Consider the following 8,453-nt stretch of genomic DNA (forward strand, 5'->3'; position numbering starts at 1 on the left):
ATATAAACTATGACAATGCATGTTTAAAAAAACTACACGGTATTGGTGCTATTGGTTTTGGTAAATTACTCACAATATCCGCCAGCCGGATAACTACACACACACACACACACACACACACACACAAACACAAATGTGTGTTGTCTTGATCGATTATATTCTAATATAATTTAGTGAAAACTAATCACGAAAATGTGCGCTGTATATAGTTTTAAAAAATTTTTAATGAAATTCCCTTCATTCATTCCACGGGAGAAATTTGTCTCTAGGGTCTATTCCAAGGAAAGACTGGAATAACTCAGACGTCAGCCGCAGTGCAGCGCCACAAATTGAGCTAGGGCGAGGTGACTTGCTCAAGGCTACACAGCGCAGCGGCGGGTGATCGAACTCGGTACCTTTCATGAACGAAGCAAAAACCGTACCGCTGAGCTACGATGCCCCTTTTGCCCCTAGTTCATTTTGGCAAAAAAAAAAAAAAAAAAAAAGAAAAAAAAGCAATTAGAATTATTATCTGGGTGGGGATCCTGACCTCCCATAGCGGGCAGGGAGGTACTTGCTGTGTCTTCTATCCCCTTATATCTGGGTGGGGACCCTGACCTCCCATAGCGGGCAGGGAGGTACTTGCTGTGTCTTCTATCCCCTTATATCTGGGTGGGGATCCTGACCTCCCATAGCGGGCAGGGAGGTACTTGCTGTGTCTTCTATCCCCTTATATCTGGGTGGGGATCCTGACCTCCCATAGTGGGCAGCGAGGTACTTGCTGTGTCTTCTATCCCCTTATATCTGTTTTCCAACATGCTTTCTGTCTTTGTCTTGGAATGAGATTACTTAGTTTTTTTTCCTGGCCCTGGTCGGGGTCCTCTGGGATGGAAACAGTCAAATGCATAGTTATTGTTTTGGGAGATGATATTTTTTTCCATGTAAATCATCTCTCTGTTATGTATTAGTATATTTGTTATTTTTTAATGTATACTGTAAGCATTTGAGTGTATTCCTCTTGGTTGGACTTTGTTCTTGTGTCCGGATGAGACTTGTAGGTGATCTCAAACTAAGTACATTGGTGTTATGCTCTTAGAATCTACATCTGATCCCTATTTGTTCCCAGTTCCCCTATGTCTTGCTTTCTCTTGGATGCTTCAATTGTAGTTCTCGAACTTTTTACTATCCCATTTTCTTCCTTTTTACTGGCGCTGATATAACCTAAATGTGTTGCAAGCGCCGTAAAACCCTTAAAAACAAAAAAAAAATAAAAACAAATTAGAATTATGGTTATAGATATCATGTACAGATATATATATACATTTTTTTACTCACTTAAAGACATAAGAATACTAATAGCATAGCGTTTTACTTACAGCAACAACCCCGCTGTTTTTTTGCTCCAAACACTTGGGACACAACGCCTTCATCATTGGAAGAGTGTCAGAAGGCACGGGTGTCACAACTAACAGCAACAACACTAGAAAAACACAACTTGCCTTCTCCATTTTTAATCTAAACTTCTGTTTTCAAAACCTATACGAAGGTACCTAAATCAGGGCGAGATTTAGAACGTAGTTATTATTCAATAAGTTTATTGTTTGACACGCTTCAACGATTATTATTAGTTATCATTAATTTGCTAATAATAATAATATATAATTGTAATATAATATATATACTTTATTCATCCAAATAAAATTGAAATTCGTTTACAGAAGTGGCATGCATAAAAATGTATAAACACAATATATATATATATATATATATATATATATATATAGTGTGTGTGTGTGTGTGTGTGTGTGTGTGTGTGTGTGTGTACAAGCATGTAAAAATATACAACCAAGAACCAATAGCAACACTTTACATATTAATTTGATAAATTGAGATAGGCCATACCTCTGGCCTTTAGTCCGAACTTGTGAATGTATATTTAAAAGATAGTATTTAATTTAGATCACAGTTGGGCGTTAAAAATTCGAACACCATGTGACAAAAATGAATTAAGGTGACGTTTTGTCTTTGCTTTTATATATATAAGGCGACGGCTCCTCGTGTAGAATATATTTGAGAAGGAGGTGATCGCCATCCTTCATAACTTTCTCCATTTTATTTAGACAAAATCTCTTGAACAGTTCTTCCACATTGGAAATTGGGTGAGTATAACTTCTGTCTTTATCAATTATCAATTAACGAGAACTCTGTAAGCGGGAACAGTTTGTTGCAAAGTAAACTGTCCCAATATGGCAGGTTTCCCGATTTAGACGATTGTTTCAATATACATAGATACTTCGCATTTTTCAAAACGCTTCTCCACTTTTCACTAGGTACAGGCACTTCAATATTTATCTATACATACATGCCTACAATACACTGCCACCAGCCGCAGGCCAGATGGAACGATTTTTTTTTCAATTCGTACTTTATGACTTAACAAATAAAATCTCTACTTTGAGTGTCAGCAATTTGGTAATGAATTACTTGACTGACTAATGACTTGTGGCCCCTGGCGGAGCATAGGGCCTCAACAGTATCTCTTCCATCTTCTTCTGTCCTTGGCACAGACCTTTGCCTCACTCAAGGTAAGATTGGAGATGCACAAATCTTGGTGAAGGCTTCTCCTCTAAGTCTGTTTTGGACGACTCCGTTTCCTCTTGCCCTGTGGGTTTCATTCGAGAGCCTGTGGTTATATTACACGGCTCTTTCCGCAGGTAATGGCCAACCCATCGCCACTTTCTGCGTCTGACCTGGACATCCATTTGTTCTTGGTTTGTTCTTGTCCAAAGGTCAGCATTTGGCACTTTGTCAAACCATTTCAACCTGAGTATTTGTCGAAGACAGCGATTGACAAAAGTTTGTATCTTGGCTGATGTGGTCAAGGTTTTTCGCCAAGTCTCTGACCCATGGAGCAGAACTGCTTTGACATTAGTGTTAAATATTTTAAGCTTGGAGTTTGTGGACATGCTGGACGCTTTCCATATTGGTCTCAATATTGCAAAGGCATGGCGCGCCTTCTTGATTCTAGCGATGATGTCTTCGTCAGTTCCACCCGACTGACTGATTTTGCTGCCAAGGTATGTAAATTCCCTGACATCTTCTATTGCTGTGCCAGAGATGGTGATTTGTGCTTCTTGTTTGGCAGTTAAGTGCAGTAGGTTTGTCTTCTCTTCACTAATCTTGAGACCAATACAATTTTTTAAAGAATCTTTGTTGATTTGAATTTAATATTCTCTTTAGTTTTCTAATGATATGGACGTTTAGACACTTTCCTTTATCCTTGTGGTATGACACTAACCTTCGAATCGGAAGGTTCAAGTTTTTTTTAAATCTTCTATTTTTCTTTCTTGCTTTGTCTGGCAACTTTCATACACACTTGTTCAGATCTTTATCTTATAACGTTGCCTGCTCCTTAATTTCTTTAATTTGATATCTTTATCACCTTTCCGTTAGTTTTACTCACAGAAATAGCGTCTTGCTTGGATTCTATACAAAACGGACATCCGTTTGACGCCTTCATCGGCTAACAGTCAGAATGATCTAGTATTGTGACAAATAACAGAAACAATAGGGAATGAGATTAGCGGAAGAGTAGCGTCCCTTGATTGGACGTCACCGGAGAAGAAGTTATTTGTAAACAAACCAACTACAAGCAATACGCTCCAAATACAAAATTTATTATTCATATTTCTGTACAAAAATGCATAACGTTGATTATGATATTCATTTTTGTACAGAAATATTAATAATAAATTTTGTATTTTGAGCGCTTGGCTTGTAGTTGGTTTGTTTACAAATAACTTCTCCGCCGGTGACGTCCAATCAAGGGACGCTACTCTTCCGTTAATCTCATTCTCTATACTAGATAGAATGATACTGATGGTATTCTCTATTTTGATTTTGATTTTTTTTTGTCTTATTAATTTTCAAAGACAGAATCTCGAAATGTAACTCAACGTATATTGCCACCTACACACCTAACGTTCTACCGGCCGTAAACCGGTAACGGTAAACCGTTTAGCCCATCAATATCAAGAATATCACTCCGACCTTAAAACTAATTACATATTTGAACTCAGCAGGTCCAAATTCAAAATGTTCATGCACGCCTCGATTTAGATAATGCTTATGAACAAAATTACTTTTTATTTAGTTTTAAGATCAGAGTGATATTTTTGATATTGATGGGCAAAACGGTTTACCGTTACCGGTATACCGGCCGGTAGAACGTCGTTAGGTGTGTAGGGGGCATGGTGTTATACTTGGACACATTGTCAGTAATGATCATGAAATGTTCCGATACGTTTTAATGATTGTTAACCACTTGCTGAGTAGAATACCAAATGTTATTGAGAAATGCTTGTTTTCAAGCAAAACATCCCTAGTTGAAAAGGTTTCCCAATTTTCCGAATTAAAAACTATTTCTTGATATGCATAATAGACATATAGGCTTATTTTAATGTTTCCATTCAGTTTAACAATGTTCTTCTTGACAATACATAAATTACTCCGCAATCAGGTCACGCCACACATACAAAAAAGCCCACAAAAAGAACACACACAAAACAAAAAGAACCAAAACGTTTCTATTCAGCCTACATTCTCGATTGGGCATTTAACTAGAAGGTACTTTGGTTTCCAGAGCAAGCCATGGGGTGCATCCTCTGTGAAGCATACAAATACGTAGTAACACTCAATAGAAATCACAACATTTCGATAATATATTCTCTTTTGTCAATTGCCCACCAGCTGTGCTGGAAAGCGGCAGGCCAAGATAGTTTCTCAATAGAATTGATTGACTCCCTCGACGATCTGGGGAAAAACATTCTGACAAAAGCCTTTAATGTCATATACGAAATGGGTGAATTGCCTAATTCCAGAGATAAGTGACGAGCAGTTTGGTTTTGTTAAAGAAAAAGGTACGGTGATTGCACTCTTTACATTGAAAACAATAATGCAACGGCCAATCAAAAAACAAAAATCACTTTATCTATGCTTCGTTGATTATTCCAAAGCTTTTGATTCAGTACAGCACGAAACGCTATTCAAAATCTAAGAAAAGATCGGTGTAGAGAGTAAAGACCTTCATCTTGTGAAAAACTTATACTGGAATCAAACAGCGTGTGTCAAACTTGATAATGAAACATCGGACTTCGTTAACATCGAGAAGGAGTAATACAAGGTTGCATCTTATCACAAGACCTTTTTGACATATATAGTGAAACAATATTTAAAGAAATTGAAGATATGAAAGGCGTCGGCTTTGGAGGCAGAATATGAATAGCATAAGATATGCAGATGATGGTACTCTGATGGCATACTCTCCAGAACACGTGCAAAAAATTTTAGATATACTTTTGTGCAAAAGTGAAGAGATGGGCCTGAAACTAAATGTTAAGAAAACCGAATGCATGGTGGTCTCAAAGAATGACAACAACACGATCTTCCTCTTGTCAAGCAAAGGAGAGACCATCAAACAAGTAATGAAATTTAAATATTTAGGCACTATCATTACCCATGCTGCACCTGACATAGAGGATATAAAACAAAGAATAGCAATAGCAAAAAAAACGTGTTCCATAAAATGCGACCAGTTGTGTCAAACAACAACCTAAAGTTGAAGACCAGAATGAAAGTAGTAGAAACATTGTTATAAGTACCATTTTATACGGTTGTGAAACGTGGGCGCTTGACAAAGAATGTACGAGGAGGTTAGAGGCATTTGAGATGTGGGTGTATAGAAGAATGTTGAGGCTAGCATGGACAGACAGGTATACGAACGAGGAAGTGTTGGAGAAGGTGAGAAGGGGGAGAATATTGATCGATACCATCAGAAAGAGGCAGTTACGGTTTCTGGGATATGTGTGGAGAAGAGACGGAATAGAAAAGTTGGTAACATCTGGGATGATCGAGGGAAAGAGAGCTAGAGGAAGACGAAGAATGACTTATTTAAATAACCTAAGAATGGCCAAATGAGATTTTAAAAGAAACATAGATTTCATGCGCACCGCAGAGGATCGTGATTCGTGGAGACAGCTGACCGGCAACGTGCTCAAGAGCGCCAGCCACGATGGATGATGATGAGCAAAGGGCTTGTTAACAACAGAAACATGTATAATGACGTCACAAATTTACAGTCGGTTGGGTGAATGTACACAGATTGGAAACAGTCTTTTATTTCATTTTATTTAAGCCTTTCTCTTTTTGTGTCGATAACACTGAATAAAGTTCAGATCTTTGTTATCATTTAAAAACGCTAGATCTGTTATTAGCTTTCACGAATCTCCCTCTAATACTGATGACTATAGATTATAGACGTTATAGCTGAGACTGAAATACAGAGACGGGGGCGTTATTTAGTGGCAATGAGGTTTTATAGCAGACGATGTGTATCTATGTTAGACTGTGTCAAGTTGGTAAACATACTCTCGCTCATGTATAGATAGAATGCGCTTGGCCAAGGAGTTCACAACATTGCCATCCGGAAGTATCTTATTACGGACCAACACATAAACTCTGTGTAACCATGAACTTTTATAGTCTGGTTAATACAGTTTAGTGAGAACAACTCACAAACGCGGATGGCAAAAACAATAACAAAGGCCTGAGTGACGTCATCTTCGAACTATCTATAGATAGTTCGAAGTCGACGTCACACGGGTCTTTGTTGTTTTTTTTTTTCCACCCGCGTTTATGGGTAATTCTCACTAAACTGCATTAACCTGACTAGAAACGATCATGGTTACAAAAAGTTTTGTGTGTTGGGCCGTTATACTTCCGGATGGCAATGTTGTGAGCTCCTTAGCCAAGCGCACACTATCTGTATTTGTAGCTTATTTGAATTTGGCTCAGATCTTCGCAGCTTTCTGTCTTTAGTTGGGTGATCACTTTTTGCTAAATTATCTATAAACTATAGACTATAAACTATTAAGTTTACAAATAGTTTTGTTTTCAATCCATTTATTTTCATTGTTTGTTTTGTATTTGTACAAATGACATGGTGGGCAGAAATGCCGCGTATTTTACTTTAAACCCATACCATCAATACGTCAATGCTGTGTTTACCGACCTGACATTGAAAATCCATGTACGGAAAAGCCCCATAAGTTTTCCTTCGCGATATTATTATAATTTTAGTCTCGAGTTCGAGGTTACATATTATATTACGTGTCAGATTCAACTGTTTTGGCCAGCAGAACTGGTGAATATACATATATATATATATATATATATATATATATATATATATATATATATATATATATATATATATATATATATATAGATAAGTGGCCGAGTGGATAAGGCATTGCACTGTGATCCGGAAGATCCCGAGTTCGAACCCCGCTTCAGGCATTTTTTTTTTGTCCATGGGCAAGAATATTAACCCCCAATTTGCTCACTGTGGACCTCCGAACAATCATCATTGCCTTTTTCACCCTGGGTCAGGGTATAGGCCACAGACAAACAGTCTCCATCCTTCTCTATCCTGAGCTAACTTTTTTAAAATCTCATTCCAGGTCTTACCACTTCTCTGTATATCAGCTTCTTTAATTCTTCTCCATGTTCCTCGTGGCCTTCCCTTTGATCTTCTGCCCTGAGGGTTCCAGTCCAATACTTTCTTTGTTATAGTTGAGTCGTTCTTTCTAAGCGTGTGTCCAATCCACCTCCATCGTCTTCTTCCTATTTCCTCTCCCACTAAAAGCTAAATGTTTAAAGTTACACGTAGTTTTAATATATTGTTTTAATCTGGCGACCAGATATTCTGAGTATTTTACGTAAACGCATACAGTCAATGAAAGATCAGCAAAATCAACGCGCCTGGTCAGTGACTGACGTTTTCACACATCGCACACACACTGCGAAGATAGAGTTACATGTCATAGGTCATATTATTATGTCGATTTTGATACTAGATGTAAAAAAAAGACAAGACAATAATTTGATTTTATGTATTTTCTACTCATATTCAAATCTTGGGGATTTTTGACTAAATCACAATCAGGACTACACAGAGCAGCCGTCATTGGGAGAGAGTTTGAAGGTGCAGGCGTGACGATAAACAGGAACAACACGAGAAAAAACGCACCATGCCTTCACCATTTTCATTTCTTTAAATGTGACCCATCGTCTCAAAACGGTATTATGTCTGAACGAACCAGATGCTTAAAATCTGAATTAGATGTTAAACTGGTCAAAAATTTAAATTGTTGGATTGGCATTGACTTACTTACTTGACTTATGCCTCTAACCTCCTGGTGGATCATAGGGCCTCAACAGCACTCTTTCATTTTCTTCTGTCCTTGGCACAGACCTTTGCCTCAGTCCAGGTAAGATTTGGGACGATCAAATCTTGGTGAAGGCTTCTCCTCCACGTCTGTTTTGGACGGCCCCGTTTCCTCTTGCCTGTGGGTTTCATTCGAGAGCCTGCTTGGTTATATTGCAGGGCTCTTTCCGCAGGGTATGGCCAACCC

The 8,453-nt window shown here is 38.1% G+C and overlaps 1 long non-coding RNA gene across 2 annotated transcripts in view; it reads right to left on the reverse strand.

Annotated features, from left to right (window-relative positions):
- The window catches only part of LOC144981170 (uncharacterized), a 4,719-nt gene extending 2,619 nt beyond the window's left edge, over nt 1-2,100 (reverse strand). Inside the window, exons 1-2 of one of the 2 annotated variants that reach the window (XR_013647038.1) lie at nt 1,882-2,100; nt 1,356-1,529 (exon numbers count right to left, since the gene is read on the reverse strand). This is a non-coding gene — a long non-coding RNA (uncharacterized LOC144981170). The other variant, XR_013647039.1, reaches the window with a different exon arrangement.
- Between the last annotated feature and the right edge of the window lie 6,353 nt (nt 2,101-8,453).

Source organism: Berghia stephanieae, chromosome 10 (genome assembly GCF_034508935.2).
Source record: "Berghia stephanieae isolate SIO BIC M18660-M18661 chromosome 10, UCSD_Bste_1.3, whole genome shotgun sequence".
NCBI classification, from domain to species: domain Eukaryota; kingdom Metazoa; phylum Mollusca; class Gastropoda; order Nudibranchia; family Aeolidiidae; genus Berghia; species Berghia stephanieae.